Consider the following 22,494-nt stretch of genomic DNA (forward strand, 5'->3'; position numbering starts at 1 on the left):
GGGTCAATGACCTTGAGAGGTTTGACACGTAGCTCACGACCCTGAGAAACCAGACACCCGATGAATGACCTTGAGACGTCAGATAGCAGAGTCAATGACCTTGAGAAGCCAGCTATACAAAGTCAATGACCTTAAGAGGTCAGATACGTGGCTCATGGCCCTGAGAAACCAGCCAGCGGATGAATGACCGTAAGAAGTCAGATATACAGGTCAATGACCTTAAGAGGTCTGACACGTGGCTCAATGACCTCAAGAGGTTAGACTGGCGTACAGAGGGCTTTGAGAAGCCAGAAAGACGGGTTAATAACCGTGAGAGGCCAGACAGGCGGTCAGACGACCTTGGGAGGCTGGGAGATCAGTGATCTTGAGTGTCCAGACAGTCGGGTCAATAACCTTGAGAGGTCAGACAGAGGGAGGACCTTGAAGGGCCGGACAGGCAAATTCCGGGTCAATGATCTTGAAGTGGCAGACAGACAAGCAGACAGAAGACCTTGGAAAGCCACACTGACCGGGTCATTTTAATGTAGTTCTAAAAGATTAATTTGCGATTTTTGATTCGATATGCGATATAATCGATTGTGTTCGGAATGGAAATAAACCAATTTGAGACTCAAAAATTAATGAAGTATTATTGGCAGATGATTAATCGAACTCTGTAAATCGATCTATTTGCGATTTTGTATTCCATATAATGATGGACACAGATCATGCTCGAAATGAAAAATCAAATTTTATTCTCAAAAATGGCTCATATGATCGAAAATTTAATTAATTGTTCCCTATAATCGATTTATTTTTGATTTTCAATTACATGTGTATCGATCATACTCGAAACAAAAAATCAACGTAAACCTCGAAAATTAATTTTATGATTGATAAAATTAATCATAAACGAAAATCGATTTATCAAATCCTGAAAATCGATTTATCGAATCCTGAAAATCGATTTATCGAATCCTGAAAATCGATTTATCGAATCCTGAAAATCGATTTATCGAATCTCGAAAATCGAGATCGTGCTCAAAACAAAAATTCAACGTAAACCTCAAAAATTAATTTTTTGATGAAAAAATTTTTTGTAAACGAAAATCGATTTATCGAATCTCGAAAATCAATTTATCAAATCTCAAAAATCAATTTATCGAGTCTCGGAAATCGATATATCGAATCTCAATAATCGAAATCGTGCTCAAAACAAAAATTCAACGCAATTTTTGATGAAAAAAATTTTTTGTAAACGAAAATCGATTTATCAAATTTTGAAAATCGATTCATCGAATTCCGAAAATCGATTTATCGAATCTCGGAAATCGATTTATCGAATCTTGAAAATCGATTTATCGAATCTCGAAAATCGATTTATCGAATCTTGAAAATCGATTTATCGAATCTCGAAAATTCAATCAGCGAATTCCGAAAATCGATTTATCGAGTCCCCAAAATTGATTTATCGAATCCCAAAAATTGATTTATCGAATCCCAAAAATCGATTTATCGAATCCCGAAAATCGATTTCTTCAGGATTTTCGATTCCGTATGATTGTCGCTTGATCATGCTTGAAATTATTGTTTTGTTTTTTATTTGAACAAAACCTTGTGACTGTTTAAACAATATACATATAAAAAAAAAATCGAACAAAACTTTTCTCGTCTCAAAGCGATTTTTTGAAGATCGAATTTTTTACTTTCGATTTCGATCGGATAAGATCGGGATGAGTTCTATTTCTGTAAGTTTTTAGAAGTCTAATACGAGACACGAGTATGTTATCAAAATGCCAGAAATTTATATATATTTTTTTGCAGTTTTTGAAAGTGTGACGTCAATTTTTTCCAAATAATTAAACCCCATACAACATTTCTCGAAATTAGATGCCTACTTTGTACGTAAATGTAACCTTGTGACCTATCAAAGTGGGTTAGAATTTCACGCTGAAGCCAAATATGGTGACAGATTTTATTTTGTATCCCTTTCTCTTGTTTTAACCCCTTCCCCTCATAACCTACGGTTGTCCCCCGGGACCTGAAACTTGACTTGGCGGGGTTTTTCTTTTTTCAAACGCCATACCTGTTCTCGATGTTTCAACTCGTCGAAACTTGATTTACTTAAATGACTAAAAAACGATCTACGAATTTTTTATTTCAATATGTTTATGCATTGAGTAAGTAAGATAATTTGAGTGGCATTTAATTAATCCATAATTTGTTTTGTTTATCTGTTTTAGGTGAGTATCAAATTTTTACTGTATAAGAATAAGAAGCAATTGGTAAAAATAAGTGAGTAATTAGGTTATCCATTAAATCAACTTATATTCATGTTGCAACTCGTTGTACTTCTTGAGAAAGATGTAAAGATCGTCCAATTTTATGACAGAGAACTCTGCCTCTCCTTCCTGAAATTACCCCATGCACTGGTTTCAAGTCAAGTACAATTTTATACCATACCCTCGATGCATTCTGTACTATAGTTTTTTAAAACACTCGACGACAGTTCTTTTTTTTCTCCAAAAAATACAACAATTTTCCCTTTCTCAAATGAGTTGACATGTGCTCGATGGTTTTTATCACCAAAAAAAAAGGGGTAAATATTGACTCGTGTAATTCCGGCCTTATCGCGTGTACACACATAGTGTACAACGAACGAACGATGAGGACGACGACAGCGACATTTCACAAACATCCATTCGTCTTTCCGGTGCCGCCACCCCCCACACCCTGGTCGCCGCACCCCTGTGTTTCATAAATATGATAAATCGTTCGCCAATTTGACGGCTAATTGCGACGTTTACAACACCGCCGTACTCGTGCCCTGCCCTGCTTCCTCCATCTCCATCCTTTGGCAAAGTGCTCGTTGTGTATAGTCTGTTTTAATCGTAAACTGAAAAGGATATGGGACGAGATGGAGGGAGGACGGGAGGGGAAGGTTGTAAAGGCGAAATACCCTTTTCAAGAATGTTGATCGAATGTACATTAAAAATGTCGATTTTTCTTTTCCTCATTCCCATACTCACTCGTGCTGTGCTCGCAGGTACGAGTATCAATCATTTTGGTTTTTTAAACGCCTACCGTCATCGATTATGCTATTTTTTTAACGTTCGAGCTGTGTTTCGCGATTTGTTTGGGTGTGTTTTTTGGTTGGCGGCGAGGTACTGGAATGTGGTGAGGAGAGGAGGGAGAAATTGGGAGGGGGGTCTGGTAATCTAGTGTTTCTCGTATAGTGATTTTATGACGAATAAAAGAAATGAAAAAAAATCAATGAATAAAATGAGAAAAAAATGATGAAATGAAACCAAAACGAAAACGTACTTAAATAAAACCAAAAAAATAAAATAATAAAAATAAAAACGAGCCCAGAAAATTCAAAGACCTCAAAAACAAAAAACAAGAAAATAATTGAAGCCCCCCCCCATAAAATTGAAAAACGAAATTCATTGTGAACAAACTGCAGAATTGAAGTTGAAAAAGAAAAAACAAAAAAAATGAAAATATTGATTTGAACAAAACCAAGAAAAATTGCAAAAAAATATGTATATAGATACCTAATCATCCATTTTTCGACGTAATTGACTAAAAATTGGCAAAGTTCCAAGTTTTCATCAATCGACTATACGTATCGTGATGACGTTTATTTAGCTGTAAATTACCACAATTTATCGTTTAAATACAATACATTACTCGTTCTTGCCAAGTGTAATTTTACTCGAAAATCTTCCAAAAACTCGACACGTAATAAAACGAACCACCAAAATATCATACGTGCGCAAATTCCCAACGTCTTGAAGCAATTATTGTTTGTCTATTGGGCAAATGTTGGTCGTAGCTTTCTTCGGGTATTTTTTTTGCATTATGAGATTGAGTGTTGTATTTTTATCAAGGGTTCTAAAATCTTGAATTCATCGTTGTTCATTATTTGGGTCCATGTTTGAAAATTCTGATCTCAATTTGGTGAACTATCCTATGAATCCTTGCAGATTTTTGTACAAATTTGTGAACATATTTATGGCATTAGCTTCATGTTGCAGTGTTTTGTTATGTTGACTATGAACAGAAATACCACGAGTGAATACTTTATGAACTAAATGATCACAATCTGACTTCTGTACAGAACGGGACCATTCTGAGTAGTCGTCTACCTCGATATTGGCTGGATCTGCATTATGGAAGTTGCTTTTCTTCGTCTCTACGACCTCCTTTGATTTCGATTGTTGAATAACGGGGATATTTTTCTCGTTTTTGGAATGGTCTTCTTTTGCTCGGCGAAAATGTATGGAAATTGTATCATTTTTATCATCTTCGTCATTAATTGGTTCAACCTTCAAGAACCACGTTTGAAGATGTGGTGAGGGTGGAGATTCATCCGATTTGGAAATTTTCTCGATTGCTTCGTATGAATTGAAGTGATGAGTTTTCCGAGAAGAAGATATTGGATGACGAATTTTGTGTACTCGTGGGTTGGATATTGCTCGATTCTGCAAAATGATTGAGAATTACGGTGTAAATAAATTTTAATTTCGACAAATACTATTTATATTTGTTAAAATAATGCAATTTTGGTTTCGAAAATATACGTGGTTGGTGTTCGAGTGTTCTGTTTTAAAACAGTGTTGGTAAATTTGAAAAAAATAAGTTGAAAATGATGAATTACTTTTTTGTTCTTTTTCAATTGGCTGCACTGATTTTTCAGATTGCCATTTTTAAAAAAGTGTCAAATTTTTTCCCCGAAAATTACTCACTGGAACAAGGGATTTTATTTTTCTCAAAAAAATTGCCAGAAAGTCTCGTTTTTTTTGACAAAAATTGTGTAGTATAATTTTTTTGCTTGATTTGGTTGGATTTTCCTACTACTGTCAGAAAGTCTTGATTGTGTATAAAAATTCTCGCTGTTTAGTAAAATTGAAAAGTCTTGCTCTTTTAGATCGAAAATTGTCAAAAATGACCCAAAAGTCACATTTTTTTTTCCACCAAAAAGTTGCAAGTGTGTCTCGCTTTATCGCTAAATGAAAATTTCTTTCTTGGCAAAAATTCCCAATAGTTGCTAATTTTTGCTAAAATTGTCAAACTCTCTCACTTTTTGACAAAAATTTTCGTTTTTTTTAATATTTTTTTTTTAGCAAAATTAGGGTACAAAAAACACTCACACATTTAGCGTGAGAAGACCGACTTTTCTTTGAATTAAAATTTTTTACGAACGAATTGATTCACTTTTTTTTGAAACATTTGTACAGCAATTGATCGGTTTACAATCGGATCGAATCATTTACAAACAGTTGGCGAATAAGTAAATAAATTGATTGATTTGTAGGTGAATCATTCGCGAACGAATTGATTCGTACAAGTGACTCGTTCGCGAACAAATCGATTCGTACAAGTGATTCGTTCGCGAACGAACCGATTCATTTACTCAATTTTTGATGAATCATTCGCGAACGAATTGATTCGTGTAAGTGACTCGTTCGCGAACGAATCGATTCGTACAAGTGACTCATTCGCGAACGAATCAATTAATTTACTCAATTTTTGATGAATCATTCGCAAACGAATTGATTCGTATAAGTGTATCGTTCGCGAACAAATCAATTCATTACTCAATTTTTGATGAATCATTCGCGAACGAATTGATTCGTATAAGAGACTCGTTCGCGAACGAATCGATTCGTATAAGTGACTCGTTCGGGAACAAATCAATTCGTACAAGTGACTCATTCGCGAACGAATCGATTCATTTACTCAATTTTTGATGAATCATTCGCGAACGAATTGATTCGTATAAGTGACTCGTTCCCGAACAAATCAATTCATACAAGTGACTCATTCGCGAACGAATTGATTCGTATAAGTGACTCGTTCGCGAACAAATCAATTTGTATAAGTGACTCGTTCGTGAACGAATCGATTCGTATAAGTGACTCGTTCGCGAACGAATCGATTCGTATAAGTGACTCGTTCGCGAACGAATCGATTCGTATAAGTGACTCGTTCGCGAACGAATCGATTCGTATAAGTGACTCGTTCGCGAACGAAACGATTCATATAAGTGACTCGTTCGTGAACGAATTTATTCGTATAAGTCACTCGTTCGCGAACGAATCAATTCGTACAAGTGACTCATTCGCGAACGAATCGATTCATTTACTCAATTTTTGATGAATCATTCGCGAACGAATTGATTCGTATAAGTGACTCGTTCGCGAACGAATCGATTAGTGTAAGTGACTCATTCGCGAACGAATTGATTCATAAATTAAAGAATTGATCGATTCGTTGGCGAATTGGCGAATGGTTCTTTCAAAAAATTGATCAATTCGTTCATGAATGATTCACCAAAAATTGAGGGTCGTATTAGTACTTTGTAGGAATTGTGCAGGCCCAGTGAGATTTCAATTTTCATCGAAATCGGTTCAGCCATTTTCTAGGTAATGAGTTTTAAAAAATGTCGAATAAAAAGTTTTGTCGCTCGATAAACTCGGAAGCTTTGAGCTTTTGGAACTTGATGATGATGGTAAATTTCAAAGTTGATCAAAATTGGTTCAGCCGTCCTTGAGAAATTCAATTTTTAATGAATTTTGTGCGAAGTCACCCAATGAAAAATTTTACAAAATAATATTACCCAAAAATCTCTTTTTTTTTGCAAAAAGCACCCTTAAAATGAACAAATAAATAAAATAATTGTCAAAAGTTACAAATAATTACCAACAAGTCCTGTTTTTTGCTGAGTCAAAGTCTCGCTTTTTTTCAAAAAGTTACGAAATTTTAAAAAAATTGAAAACCAGGATATTTTATTTTTTAATATTCTGTTTTTTTTTGTGATTTTTTTTTGCACATTCAAATACGTTTTGTCATTTTTTCGGTGACTTTTTCGAGCTTCTTTGGTTACTGAAGTTACCATTTTTTTGTAAAAAATTGAGTACGAGCTCTGGTGAGATGTTTTGAGGTGATTTCATCAAAGTCTCCCTTTTTGACGATTTTTTTTTGTTTTGCCAGAAATTGCAGGAAATTATCGCAGTGTTGCCTAAAATTGCCCAAAATCACACGTTTTTTTCAAAAAGTTACAAAATTTTTAAAAAATTGAAAATACGAATATTTTAGTTTGTAATTTTCTGGTTTGTTTGACGATTTTTTTCTGCACATTCGAGTACGTTTTGTCACTTTTTTGGTGACTTTTTTCGAGCTTTCTTCGTTATCAAAGTTACTTTTTTTGGGGAAAAAATTGAGTACGAGCTCTGGTGAGATGTTTCGGGGTGTTCTGCAAAAGTGCATTTTTCGATTTTTGACGATTTTTTAAGAACTAAAATAAGCTAAAAAAATTGAAATCCCATCGAAATTGATGTAGAAGCCCACTGTTTTGAGCAGTTCTTGAGTTTCCCGTAGGTTTTTTTTTTTGAAAATTTAAATTTCTACAAAATTTTACCAAATGAAGTTGGAAAGCTAAAATTTTCTGTATGCACTAATTTCAATACGCTGAGTCGATTGGAGGTAATTTCAAGCCGTTCTGGAGACTCTATTGATGAGTTTTTGCAAATTCCATTTCTTCAAAAACGTGTGACAAAAATTAATCTAAATAGTTTTCCTGCAGAATTGGTTGCCTGTTCTCAACCAATTTTTCATTTCGACTGAAGGCTTCAGAACGGTTTGAAACCACCTTCAATCGTCTCAGCGTGTTGAAATTAGAATACGAGTGTAAAGGTGAATTTCAGCTTTTCAATTTCGATTGGGTAAAATTTTGGATGAAAATTTCACCTTAGTCAAAAAACCTGCTGAAGGCTCCAGAACTGCTCCAAACGGTTAAAAAACGTTTCCAATACATTCGAGAAAATCTTCCAAAAATCGAAAAATGCACTAAGGCGTTTAAAATTTTGTCTGGTTGCCAATTTTTTTTCGTAATTGAGTAAAATACTCATTGATAATTCGAAAATAAATTGCATTAATAGGTTTACATGATATTTTGATAAAATTTCTCTAATTACTTACCCAACAAGATGGAACCATCGCGAAAAAGAACGTAACACGAATTATACGACAGAATTTCATTTTGAATATTTGAACTTAAACACAGAAATTCGAGTACGAGTACGTAATAGTACGACTTCTTCAAATTGAAATAACTTAAAAATTTTGAACTGGGCACTACAAGTAAAAATAATCTTGTAGCATACTATATTTCCCTCCTATTTCCTCGATTTTATTCACAATTATTCATCGAAAAATTTTGAATGAGTTAAATGTTACATAGTAGTATAAGCGGTAACTGAAATGAAAAATTTCCACGTAAGTACTCAAATCAGCTATGTTCGATGACTGGGAAAGTAGGTAATTATGGGTTTATTTACCTCAACTTCCGTTTTCGCAGAATAAGAACTGCCGCTGCATAAGGAAATCATCGCGTATAGTTGATAATTTAAAATGTGTAATATGTAGAAATACTGAAAAATTTCTCGATATTGGAACACTTTTACTACTTACGAGTAATTATTACCGTTTGAAAATGCATGATGTTTGGCACGTAGGTACAAATCTGGGACATTTGTGTGGGTTTTTTTGAGGGAGCAAATTCGACACTAGTGCGAGGTTGATCATGATTCATGTTGTGGTTTTCTTTTTTTAATCTACTCGTACTGCATCAAAATCCGAACGTACATATCTAGATAAGTACCCGAGTATTTACCTAGATGGTGTGCAAGAAGTCACGTCGCGAAAAAATTCGATGTTTGAAAAATCACTATAGGAAAAATACCGGTTTTAAGATTAATCGGAATGCATGACGAATTTTTCGAACTTCTTGATGAGCATCGCATTTATTTCAGAAATTTCACCTGACTAGGTACACTTATTATTCTTAAATATGTATCTAGATAAGGTTATATAAATGAAGTAAATGTGTACATTACATAAATGGATAAATAAATTTCGAAACGTGAATGAAAACAGTTTAAAATAGTGATATATGTAAGCATAATGAGTAGGAAGTATGAGTATAGGTACATCTTAAAAGAATAATTTACTATGCGAGTATTGCAAATAAATAGTCTAATTTATACCTTATCTCATAAATGACCCTACTTATAATAAAAAATTTAGACTTATTTCTAAAAACTCGACTTCATCTGCAAATCAACTTATTGCCAAAAAAAAATCAACTCGAATTTTCATACATTTTATTAAAAAGTCACCCCCACCCTCCTCCTTAAGAAAAAATAAAAAAAGGAAAACCGAATCCGTTTCTGGAAAACTGGAAAAAGTAGAAGAATTTCACTTTCCTGGAAAGTCAAAAAATTCGATGTTGGAGAATTACGTGTTTTAAGATTGATTGGAATGCATGACGAATTTTTCAACTATCTCAATGAGCATAATTTATTTCGGAGATTTCACCTGACTACCTAGTATAATTTTTTTTTTTCAATTTTGAATTTTAATTTAATCATGTTGATTTTTTAGTGGGAAAGAGAGATTGAAAATTCAAAATGAATTTTTAAAAATTTTAAAGAACTGGACGAATTTTGAATTTTTTTATCAAAAATAGTAAATTCGAATAATATTTTCTCAAATTCAACTCCCATAAGTATAGGTACTCGTACATCAATAACTACTATAGTTTTTGGGTCATTCTGGAGCCTCCATCAATTTTTCAATTTTCTCCGGAAGCATCGAATCGCTATGGAAAAGAGAAATGTGAAATTTGGGATCTAGGATTGTGGTTGATGCTTATTGGACACCCTATCGACCGTTTTAGGTGGTTAGAACCTAATTTGACAAAATATTGATACTTTTTGATTGTTTGGACAAAAATGGAAACAATTTGACAATTTTGACAAAAATGGGCACATTTTGACTGCTTTGATAAAAATGGACACCATTGAATATTTTGACAAAAACTGACATTTTTTGACTATTTTGACAATTTTAACAAAAATGGACACTTTTGAATATTTTGACAAAAATTGACACTTTTGAATATTTTGACAAAAATTGACACTTTTTGACTGTTTTGGCAAAAATAGCACTGTTTGACAATTTTGACCAAAAATTGACACATTTTGACTATTTTGACAAAATTAATACTTTTCAATATTTTGACAAAAATTGACACTTTTTGACTATTTCGACACTTTTTGACTGCTTTGGCTGACCAAAAATTGCACATTTTGACTATTTTGACAAAATATTGATACTTTTTGATTGTTTTGACAAAAATGGAAACAATTTGACAATTTTGACAAAAATGGGCACATTTTGACTGTTTTGATAAAATTGGACACTTTAATATTTTGACAAAAGTTGACACTTTTTGACTGCTTTGACTAAAATAGCACTGTTTGACAATTCTGACCAAAAATTGACACATTTTAGACTGTTTTGACAAAATATATATACTTTTTGATTGTTTTTACAAAAAATGGAAACATTTTGACAATTTTGACAAAAATGGCACTTTTGAATATTTTGACAAAAATTGACACTTTTGACTATTTTGACAAAAATTGGCACATTTTGACTATTATGACAAAAATACTTTTGAATATTTTGACAAAAATTGACACTTTTTGATTGCTGTTGCCAAAATAGCATTTTTTGACAATTTTGACCAAAAATTGGCACATTTTGAATAATTTGACAAAATATTGATACTTTTTGATGGTTTTGACAAAATGTTGATACTTTTTGATTGTTTTGATAAAAATGGACACTTTTGAATATTTTGACAAAAACTGACACTTATTGACTATTTTGACAAAAATTGGCACATTTTTACTATTTTGACAAAAATGGACACTTTTAAATATTTTGACCAAAAATTGACACATTTTGACTGCTTTGGCTACAATATTTTTTATACTTTTTGATTGTTCTTACAAATAATGGAAACATTTTGACAATTTTGACAAAAAATGCAGTTTTGAATATCTTGACAAAAATTGACACTTTTGACCATTTTGACAATTTTGACAAAAATGGCACTTTTGAATATTTTGACGAAAATTGACACTTTTTGACTATTTTGACACGTTGACTGCTTTGGCTAAAATAACACTTTTTGACAATTTTGACCAAAAATTGGCACATTTTGACAATTTTACCAAAAATTGGCACATTTTGACAATTTTACCAAAAATTGGCACATTTTGAATATTTTGACAAAATATTGATATTTTTTGACTATTTTGACAAAAATTGACACTTATTGACTATTTTGACAAAAATTGACACTTATTGACTATTTTGACAAAAATTGGCACATTTTTACTATTTTGACAAAAATGGACACTTTTAAATATTTTGACCAAAAATTGACACATTTTGACTGCTTTGGCTACAATATTTTTATACTTTTTGATTGTTTTGACATAAAATGGAAACATTTTGACAATTTTGACAAAAATTGACACTTTTGACAATTTTGACAAAAATGGCAGTTTTGAATATTTTGACAAAAATTGACACTTTTTGACTATTTTGACACTTTGACTGCTTTGGCTAAAATAGCACTTTTTGACAATTTTGCCCAAAAATTGGCACAAGTTGACAATTTTACCAAAAATTGGCACATTTTGAATACTTTGACATAATATTGATACTTTTTGACTATTTTGACAAAAATTGACACTTTTTGACTATTTTTACAAAAATTGACACTTTTTGACTATTTTTACAAAAATTGGCACATTTTGACTATTTTGACAAAAAATGGACACTTTTGAATATTTTGACCAAAAATTGGCACATTTTTGCAATTTTGACCAAAAATTGGCACATTTTTGCAATTTTGACTAAAAATTGGCACATTTTGACAATTTTGACAAATTATCAATACTTTTTATTGTTTTGACAATAATGGAAACATTTTGACAATTTTGACAAAAATGGGACTTTTGAATTTTTCGACAAAAATGTGACTTTTGAATATTTCGACAAAAATTGACACTTCTTGGCTATTTTGACAGAAATTAGCACTTTTTTGACAATTTTGACCGAAAAATGACACATTTTGACCATTTAGTTTTTCACAATGTTTTTTTGCTCTTAATACCTCTCAAGTTGCTGGTTTCTATTTTTTTTCAACTCTGAAAATTTTAGCCCTCCTTTTGGAATTTAAGTCGTGTAAGCAAAGAATTGAAGTCCGTAAAATTTTTTTGAAAATTATCTCTGGTCAAAATTTTTCTAAATGATCCTTTTTAATATTGACATTTTTGCGCTAGCTAATGACCCTAAAAAAAAAATTGAAATCCTCGTAAGATTTTCTAATTTTTTTTCACGGAATAATTAATATCGAGTAAGGACGTTTGAAAAAAAGATGAAGTCTAGGAAGATCTTTTTTCAACGAGAGTTTACCCCCTGTGCTCAAAAATAAAATTTTCACAGTTTTCACGTGACTAGATTAATTAATGAAAATCTATAGAATATAAGATATTTTAGTTCGAGTCATCTTAACGAGTAATCGAGATACTGGTCTGTGTGCTTGGAATACCACTAAACTTGAATGTTTTTTTTCTAAATGTGAATAACACAGCGATAAAAACACCCTCCAGAACATTACCGAAAAAATACACGTAATCAAAGTAATATTCAATATCCTCGGAACTTTTCTCCCCGTTACCCGATTTATCATCCACGATTGGAATTAGACCGTAGAGCAACACTACCTCAGCGATGCTAATAAAGGCCGAGAATCCACCCAGCATCATAAGCAGACGCATATGTAAACCGTAATTTGACCATAATTCCGTTCTATTCATGCTGGAGATTCTAAGATACCAAAATGAAACCACGATTAAGACTAAACGAACGATTCGAATAATCCTCATAATTAAATGTGGTTCGAAAGATGTGGTTTCGTGTCCTCCTTTGGAAAATATCAGCCAAATTGAAGTGTACAATATCGGAATGCCAGTCCCAAGAAGACAATACAAGATGAATTTTTTATTCCGAGTACCCGAAGCGGGTCTTCGCAAATAGCGATTTATATTGCGAAAACACACGCATAGATCTATCGCAATTATGAGTTTTACCAGCGTCGTCGTCACCATCAAGTTTAATAGAAAAACGTACATTGGATAGGCTAAATCATTGCTGAGATCCGTTTGGGTAATTACAATACGTGCAAATTCGGCGATGTAGGTTATTAACAGCAAAACGCAGTAGAAGGTGAGGTTTTTCGTTGGAAGACTCTGCGGGCTGTTTGTTTTGTAAAATATATACAAATGAACGATTACGCAAATTATAGATATTATGCCGAAGGTATAGAATAGGAATAGAAGCACAGCAGCGAAAATTGATTCGATGTTTTCCATAATGTTGTTTGCTGAATTTACGAGTATATCTACGAGTACCTGGTTAGAATGAAATGGGCAGGTTAGAGACGTTTAGAATGCACAAAAAAGCATAATAATCTGGGTTATTGTTGATTATAATGTAATTACTCACCGATTTGGTGTCGAATGTTTGTTCGAGAAAAGTTCTTTTTTCACTTTGTTGAACGTTCACTCGATGGAATAATTGAATATACGTTGTGCTTGGAATCAAATTTGTCTAGCGAGTGAATAATAAGACGTGAAAGTTTCCCATAACAATACATCGATTAAATATTACTCATCATTTCGCAGATTTTCCAACTCAATTGTTGCGGGGCGGGGGGCTCCCTTAAAAATGCATTTGGAATGCCTGCAATCGTTGGATCGCAAAATGAATTTTAATTGCATAATCGATGATGTCTGACTATGGCATATGACGATGTGACGATCAAAAAATACTAATTTAATGGGTTACTCCACGTCTACGAAATGTTTTTAGAATTTGAGTGTGAATGATTAATTTTTCAGCCTTATTGTCAGAAGAATTATGCAATAATTTTGATTTAAATTTGTTGGTCGAAATTATGCTTTTTTACCTAAAAAATTTCCGAAACCTCCATCTCATTTTTTTCATTAGGAATTGCTGAAAAGTTCTTTTTTTTTGGCAAAAATTACTCAAAAGTTTCGCCTTTTTCGCTAAAAATTCCAAAAAAATTTATCCACCACACGGACCCCCCCCCCCATAAATTGTTTTGTGAAAGTGGCACTTTTTGCCAACAATTGCTCGAAAAAAGCTTTGCTTTTCCTAACATTTTCAAGATATATGCTTTTTTGCCAGAAATTTCCAAACGTTCTCTTTTTTTTATGCCATAATTTGCCAAAAACTCTTGTTTCATTACCGAAAAGTTGCAAATTAGTCACACTTATTTGGTAAAAATTTGAATGTTGGCTTTTTTGTTAATTTTTTTTTACCTTGAAGTATTCTGATGAAAGTGTAACATTTTTGGTTACTGAAGCTTGCTGAAAATTGTTGAAAAACTTCTGTTTTTTTTTGCCATAAATTATTAAAGATTGACGTATTTTTTGCAAGAAAATTCCAAAGTATCAAACTTTTTTCAAGAACTGCATAAAAATCTATATTTTTACTGAGAACTGACAGAAAAATCTATTTTTTTTTGCCAAAATTGTCAAACTCTTGAGATTTTGTGCCACAAATTGCCAAAAACTATCACTGTTGTGCCAAAAATTGCTTGCTTTTGTGCAAAAGTGCTGGCTTTTGTGCCAAAAATTGAGCACTTTTGTGCCAAAAAATTGATTACTTTTGAATCAAAAATTACTCATTTTTTGCCAAAAACGGATTACTGCTGTGCCAAAATTACTCACTTTTGTGACAAAATTTGATCATTTTTGTGCCAAAAATGGATTACTGTTGTGCCAAAAAATGGATTACTCTTGTGCCAAAAATTGACTAGTTTTTGTGCCGAAAATTGGCTCGTTGTTGTGCCAAAAATTGACTAATTTTTGTGCCGAAAATTGACTCGTTGTGCCAAAAAATTGACTCATTGTTGTGCCAAAAAATTGACTAATTTTTGTGCCAAAATTTGCTCACTTTTGTGCCAAAATTTGCTAATTTTTTTGCAAAAGTAATGAACATTTTTGTGCCACAAATTGTCAAAAACTTTCACTGTTGTGCCAAAAGTGCTGGCTTTTGTGCCAAAAATTGCTCATTTTGTGCCAAAAATTGCTCATTTTGTGCCAAAAATTGAATACTTTTGTATCTAAAATTACTCATTTTTGTGCCAAAATTTAATCATTTTTGTGTCAAAAATGGATTACTGTTGTGCCGAAAATGGATTATTGTTGTGCCGAAAATGTAATATTGATGTGCCGAAAATGTATTATTGCTGTGTCAAAATTACTCACTTTTGTGCCAAAATGTGATCATTTTTGTGCCAAAAGTGGATTACTGTTGTGCCAAAATCAATCATTTTTGTGCCAAAAATTGATTACTTTTGTACCAAAACTTGATTACTCTTGTGCCAGTAATTGACTCATTTTTGTGCCAAAACTTGCTCACTTTTTTTGAAAAAAAATTGATCGCTTTTGTGATAAGAATTGCTTATTTTTGTGCCAAAAATTGATAACTGTTGTAGCAAAAATTGATTACTTTTGTGCCAAAAATTGATTACTGTTGTGCCAAAAATGGATTACTGTTGTGCCAAAAAATGATTACTTTTGTGCCAAAAATTGACTACTCTTGTGCCAAAAATTGACTCATTATTGTGCCAAAAATTGCTTACTTTTGTGCAAAGAGTTGCTCACTTTTGTGCCAAAATTTGCTCGCTTTTGTGCCAATAATTTTCACTTTGGTTTCAAAAATTTCCAAAAAGTCTGTCTTTACTTTTTACCAAAAAGTTTCCATTTAAAGTCTCACTTTTCTGACAAAAATTTGGAAAATGTCATAATTTTTTCATTTTTTTACTGGTAAGTTGCCAAAAAGTCCTGATTTCTGCTAAAATTGTCCGAATTTGGATCGAATTTCATTATTAGATCAAAATGTTTATTGTTTCCTAATTTGAAAAAAAATTTTCAAACGAAGTGTTCTGTTCTTTTTTGTGATTTTTTTTTGTTCATTGAAAATTGTTCTAATTCATTTACAACTTTTTTGGCTACTTTTTTGTTACCTACTTTATTCAACTTTTGATTGCTCCAGTTATTTTTTTTTAATTGAAAAAAATTAAATACGAGCTTTCTTTTTTTGCTACAAAAATTCTCGCACTTTAGCAGAATTTCTTTTTTAATCATCCAAAAGTCTATTTTGTTTTTTTTTAGAAAAGCAAAAAATTGCAAAAAAGTATTATTTTTTGCGACCAATTTCCATAAAGTTGTAAACGATTTGCATTTTTGCCCAAAAATTCTCGCTTCTTGGAAAAATTTCTAAATTTTTGTTTCTATTTTTCTATTTTTTTTTTTTTTTTTTTACAATTACTCCAAAAGCCTCGCTTTTTTGCCAGGAATCGCCAAAAACTAAACCATCACTTTGTTATCATTTATCAATATTTCTCTGAAAGTGCTACTTTTTTCTGAAATTAATGAATCAGTATTGCTTTTGCCAAAAAATGTCAAAAATTCTCGCTTCTTCAAAAATTGACAAAAATTTTTGTTTTTTAAACAAATCGCTGAAAATTGTCGTTTTTTTGCAAAAATTTTCGAAAAGACTCCCTTTCTGTGAAAATTATTCTAAAGTGTAACGATTTCAATATGTAAAATGTAAAAATAACGAATTGAAAGTTGGAGACATTTACGAAAAAATCAACTCAAAGGTTAACGAACTTTTTAATATGTTTATTTACAAATATTATTGACAGTAGAACGGTCAGAAAAACATGAATGACCTATAAAATAAATAAGCAGTCGATCAAAACGACCGAAAAATACAAAACTGAAGGTCGTTGATGGCCAATTAAAATATTTCGCTCTCGTTTTTTCTCTTTTTTGGTTTCTTTTTCAAGATTTTGTTGGTTACCAAAATTACTTTTTTTTAATTCAATTTTTTTTGAAATTTTTGCCTCCTAAAAATTGTCAATTTTTGTGAAAAATTTCAAGACTCAGTTTTTTCTAAAAATTGTTCAAGTCTTGCTTGTTTTTAAAAATTGCTAAAAAGTTGCAAAATAGTTCTACCTTTTGAAATTAGAATCACAAATGTTGTTTTTTTTTGGGTAGGGGGGGCTTTTTCTATTTGCGTTGGAACGTTTTGCTCGCATTTTTTTATATTTTTTGAGCTTTTCTGATTACTAAAGTTACTTTGTTTGAAAATATAATTTATCTGAAACCTTATTCTGATTTTTTGAAAAAATGGCGTTATTTTTGCAAAGCTGAAAGCTCTGCCTTTTTCTAAAATTTTCAAAATCTTGTTCTCTGCCAAAAATACCAAAAAATCTCGATTTTTGTCAAAATTCTCAAAAAAGTGTCGTTTCTTGTCCAAAGTATGCTGACAAATTGTCACCTTTTTTTTCAAAAAAAATTCCAAAAAGTCTCGCTTTTTTGGAAAAAATAATCGTCGAAAAGTTTCCTTTTTTTCCATAAAGTTGGAGAAGAGAAGAGTCTCACTTTCATGACAGAAAAATTCGAAAAAAATAACTTTTTTCCCTCAAAATTTTCTTAAAATTCTCGATCTTTTCCAAAATTACTTTAATAAATTTGTCTCATTTTTAGGAATTTTCCTTCAGATTTTTATACTGTATTTTAGCTTTTTAACTTTTTTTCGTGTAATTTTCGAGAATCGAAGGTAATTTTTACATTCTGTGAACATGTCCAAGTGTTGCATTGAGCCTCGTTTTTTAGGGAATTCCAAACCCATGTTTGGGGCATTTTTACAGAAAAAATATCCTTGCCGTGCTCACGAGCATTATTTTCGAACCGCGATGTCATTTCTACGAATTATCAACACTGGTTTGCGGACTCGGATGAGTATCTTTCAACTTGAATGTATTTTTTCTAAACGTGAAAAATACAGCTATAAAAATACCTTCCAAAATATTCCCGAATACGTGCACGAAATAAAACCAATATTCCATTCGGTTGGAATTACTCGTATCCCCACTACTCGATACGAGTATATCGACAGGTTGAACATAGATTAAAATTACTTCTGCGATGCTTATGAGGGCCGAGAATCCACCCAGCATTACAAGAAGCCGCATATGCAAACCGAACTTAGTCCGTAGTTCTTTTTTATCGATGCTAGAAGTTCTAAGATACCAAAAAGCAACGAAAACCAAAACCAAACGAGCCATTCTGATAATCCTCATGATCATGCACGGTTCAAAAGACGTCATTTGTTTTCCTCCTTTTGATAGTATGAACCAAATTAGAATATAAAACATAGGAGGACACGTTCCAAGAAGGCTGTAGAGGATGAATCTCTTATTCTGAGTGCTCGAAGAGGGTCTTTGCAGATAGAGAGACATTTTGCGAAAACAGTAGCATAGATCTATGGCTATGATGAGTTTTACCACGGTCGTAGTCACCATCAGGTATAAAAGAATGATGTACGGATGATCGGCCAAGTCTTGGAAGTGGCTTTTGGTTGATACGATGTACGCGAATTCGACGATGTAGATCAGCAGTAAGATGAAACAGTAGAAAGAGAGGTTCTTTGTTGGAAGACTCTGCGGACCTTTTGTTTTGTAAAATTTGTATAAATGAGCGACTACGCAGATTGTGGATAGAGCGCAGAGAGTGTAGAATACGATCAGAAGTATATGGGCGATGATGGATGGGCTGTTTTCCATATTACTGTTCGTAGTATTGATATTATACGAGAACCTGGTTAGAATAAAATGGGCGGTTTAGAAGTTTGAAATTTACAAAAAAGCGTAGATTTGATTTATGTACTCACCTATTTATGTGGTGTTGAGTTTATTAAATTAAAAAAACTAGTACTTTTTCACTTCATTTGAGGTTTATTTTATGGAATTACATTTTGCTTTGTATGAAATTTGTCCGGCGATTGAATAAGTAAACGCGACGATTTTATGTACATACATAGGTAACCTTGTCTGCACTGATAATACTCCTTATCATTTCGTAGAGTTTTTTTCAACTTCATTACCTACCGGTGTTTCTTTTTAAAAATAGGTATGATATGCGTGTGAGACGCATCGTTATTGAAATCGATAGTTCGTTGAATGAATTTTAATTTTAAATGTCGATGATGTCTGCCTATCGCATAAATGATGATGACGATTGACGTGAATGCCTACGAAATGCTAAAATAATAACCGACTGTTTGCTTTGATCGCACAAATGGAATGTTTTTTGTGCTTTTCAACGTTTATTAATGTGCGAAGGGGAGGGGGGGGTTATTTTCGTAGGTGCTTTGAATGACGAAATGATATAAATAGGTATGGGGATTCAAAGAAAGAAAAAAATTGGTCATCTTATATTTTTTATAAACAAACATTTTGCTTTAGCTAAGGCTTGAGAGGCGGTAATGTGGACAGGATTTTTCCATGAGGTTGAAGGGGCGGGGGAAGGGGAAGAACCAGGAATATTTCATGTGATCGATCATGTTCGAAATTGAAATAGACTAATGTTAGTCTGAGAAATGAATTAGGTATTTTCTTATCAAAAATTGATCATGATGTTTGAAAATCGACTAATCGAACGTTGAAAATCGATTTTGTTTTCGATTTTCGATTCCCATAAATGATCGATTTGTTTCGATTTTCGATTCCATATGATCGGTCATATTCGGAGTATGAAATTCATTCCAGCCTCAATCACCATTAATTTTCCTGTCAAAAATTGACCGTGAATAAAAATCGATTAATCGAATTCTAGAAATCGATTTGTTTCGATTTTCGATTCCATGTGATCGATCATGTCCGGAATACGAAATTCATTCCATCCTCAATAATCATCATGAATTTTCCGGTCAAAAATTGATTATGAATGGAAATCGAATAATCGAACACTGAAAATCGATTTTTTTCGATTTTCGATTTCATCAGTTGGATTGTACTCGAAATGAAAAATCAATTTCAGTCTCAAAAATAAATTTTCCTTACGTTGTTCTTTTTTTTTTTTTTTTTTGTTCGTGGTTGAAAATCGATTAATCGAACTCTAGAAATTGATTTATTTCGATTTTCGATTCTATGATCGATCATGTTTGTACTTTGTAGTACGAAATTTATTCCAGCCTCTATCATCATCATGAATTTTCCGATTGAAAATTGATTACGAATCGAAATCGAATAATCGAACTCTAAAAATCGATTTTTTTTCGATTTTCAATTTCATCAGTTGGATTATACTCGAAATGAAAAACCAATTTCAGTCTCAAAAATGAATTTTCCCTGATCATAAGTTGATCAAGGTTGAAAATCGATTAATCGAACTCTAGAAATCGATTTTTTTCGATTTTCGACTCCGTACGATCGATCATGTTCGGAGTATGAATTTCATTCCATCCTCAATCATCATAAATTTTCCGGTCAAAAAATTGATTACGAATAGAAATCGAATAATCGAACTCTGAAAATCGATTTTTTTAAATTTTAGATTTCATAAGTTACTTGATCGAATCATACTCGAAATAAAAAATCAACGGCAGTCGCAAAAATTAATTTTCTCTGTTCAAAAATTGATCAAGATTGAAAATCGATTAATTGAACTCTAAAAATCGATTTATTTCGATTTCAGATTCCATGCGATCGATTATGTTCGTAGTATGAAATTCATTCCATCCTCCATCACGTCATGAATTTTCCGGTTAAAAATTGATTAGGTATGAATAAAAATCGAATAATCGAACTCTGAAGATCGATTTATTTTCGCTTTCATAAGGTAGATTGTACCTACTCAAAATGAAAAATCAACTTCAGTCTCAAAAATAAATTTTCCTTGTTCAAAAATTGATCTTGGTTAAAAATCGATCAATCGATCTCCAAAAATCGATTAATCGAACTCTAAAAATCGATTTCTTTTCGATTTTAGATTCTATATGATCGATTTTTCTCGAAGTAAGAAATCAATTCCAGCCTCACTAAATCGATTAATCGAACTCTAAAAATCGATTTTTTTTTATCGATTTTCGATTCCATAGGATCATGCTTGATATGAAAAATCAACTTCTGCCTCGAAAATAAATGTTCCTTTTTAAAAAAATTGATCATGGTTGAAAGTCGATTTGTTGAATTCCAAAAAAATCGATTCATTTGTGATTTTCGATTTCATACGATAAAAATTCGTTCGAAATGAAAAATAAACGACCGTTTAGCTTTAATTTTACATTTTTTGATCAGAAACTGACTGTGATTGAAAATCGATTAATCGAACTTGAAAAACTGATTCATTTGCGATTTTATGATAGCATTATTATGATTGATCATGGATCATGTTCGAAATTACATAAAAATCAACTTTAGCCTACAAAATAATTTTTCTGATTGAAAAATGATCATGATTGAAAATCGATTAATCGAACTCTTGAAACCGATTCATTTGCGATTTTCGATTCTATATGACAGATCATATATACTCAAAATGAAAATTCGACATCAGCATCAAAAATAAATTTCATGATTAAAAATTGGTCGTGATCAAAAATCGATTTATTGAATTCCAAAAAACGGTTTGTTTGCGATTTTTGTTTCCATTTAATCGATTCATGAATTTTTGAAAATGAAGGGGTCAAAAGTGCAGAAAAATTCATCAAATTGGTTCATAAAGCTGAAAGATAAGCACCTACGTTTATTGGAGTGGAATTAATCGCAAAAAAGATGTTGGAGGATTTTTATCGAATTCGGTGTAGACCTTCATTTCAAGTTGGAAGTCACTCAGGAAAATTTTTCAGCCCCGCAGATGTTCCTGGAGGGATGACATGGGTCCTCAAATGAGGAGAATTTATGAAAAAAATCATGGTTTTTTCGTTCTAATACTCTTTACCGAACCTAAATTTTCGCTCCCTTGTCACCTTTATTAGATATGAAATGAATGATTGAAATTAACTAATTCTGACCGTATTTTTGTTTCTGTTTCAGGTGAGTACGAATTTTCGCCATTAAAGTTGTGCAATATGATTTGTGTTTCATAATGAGTAAGTTATTTTATACTAAATAATTAATGCGGATGGTTTACAAGAAGAATCGTACATGCTGAGATTTCGATCGAAACCCTTTTTTTTTTTACTTGAATTTTAGTAGTCTCTCCAAATGATTCTTTTTGAAATAATTGTCGCAGAAATATTTCCACGAATAAATAATAATGGATGATTTTTTGAAGTCTGTTCGCGGCACGTAATAAAATTGCGAAAATCACCCAATCGAAAAGTTGACTCAATTTTGGACTCAAATTAAAAGTTCTTCGAAAATGCTTAAAATACATTTCCGTATGAAATATTTGAATTTCTCGCTAAATTTGAACCCATTTGATAAGTTGCATGATGCATTTTCAAAAATCGTAAAAACCATGGACCATGGCCCAATTTTGAGCTCAAAATTTTTTTAAAAATATTCAAATAACGTTATCGCGGAAATGCATTGTTTTAATAAACAAAATTTTATGGAAATTTGTGGTTTTCTGCGGAAATTTCGACCCGTATGTTGATTCCATGACATAAATGATGTCACCACCTGGTCTGAGTTGAGTGATTCGATGAATCAGTATCAAGTTACGGACTGATTGAGAAATGTTTCTTTTCTAAATGTGA

At 32.1% G+C, this 22,494-nt stretch overlaps 1 protein-coding gene and 1 long non-coding RNA gene across 3 annotated transcripts in view; one reads left to right on the top strand and one right to left on the bottom strand.

Moving 5' to 3' along the window:
- The window catches only part of Ggamma30A (guanine nucleotide-binding protein subunit gamma-e), a 268,461-nt gene that overhangs the window by 230,283 nt on the left and 15,684 nt on the right, over nt 1-22,494 (top strand). The gene's annotated exons all lie outside the window — the stretch shown is intronic.
- On the bottom strand, nt 3,668-20,700 carry LOC135847050 (uncharacterized). Its single transcript, XR_010559078.1, has 4 exons — nt 18,682-20,700; nt 13,414-18,608; nt 8,325-13,319; nt 3,668-4,466 (listed from the first exon to the last, which is right to left on the bottom strand). It is a non-coding gene; the product is annotated as an uncharacterized LOC135847050 (long non-coding RNA).

The sequence above is a fragment of the Planococcus citri genome, chromosome 5, assembly GCF_950023065.1.
Source record: "Planococcus citri chromosome 5, ihPlaCitr1.1, whole genome shotgun sequence".
Taxonomy (NCBI): Eukaryota; Metazoa; Arthropoda; class Insecta; order Hemiptera; family Pseudococcidae; genus Planococcus; species Planococcus citri.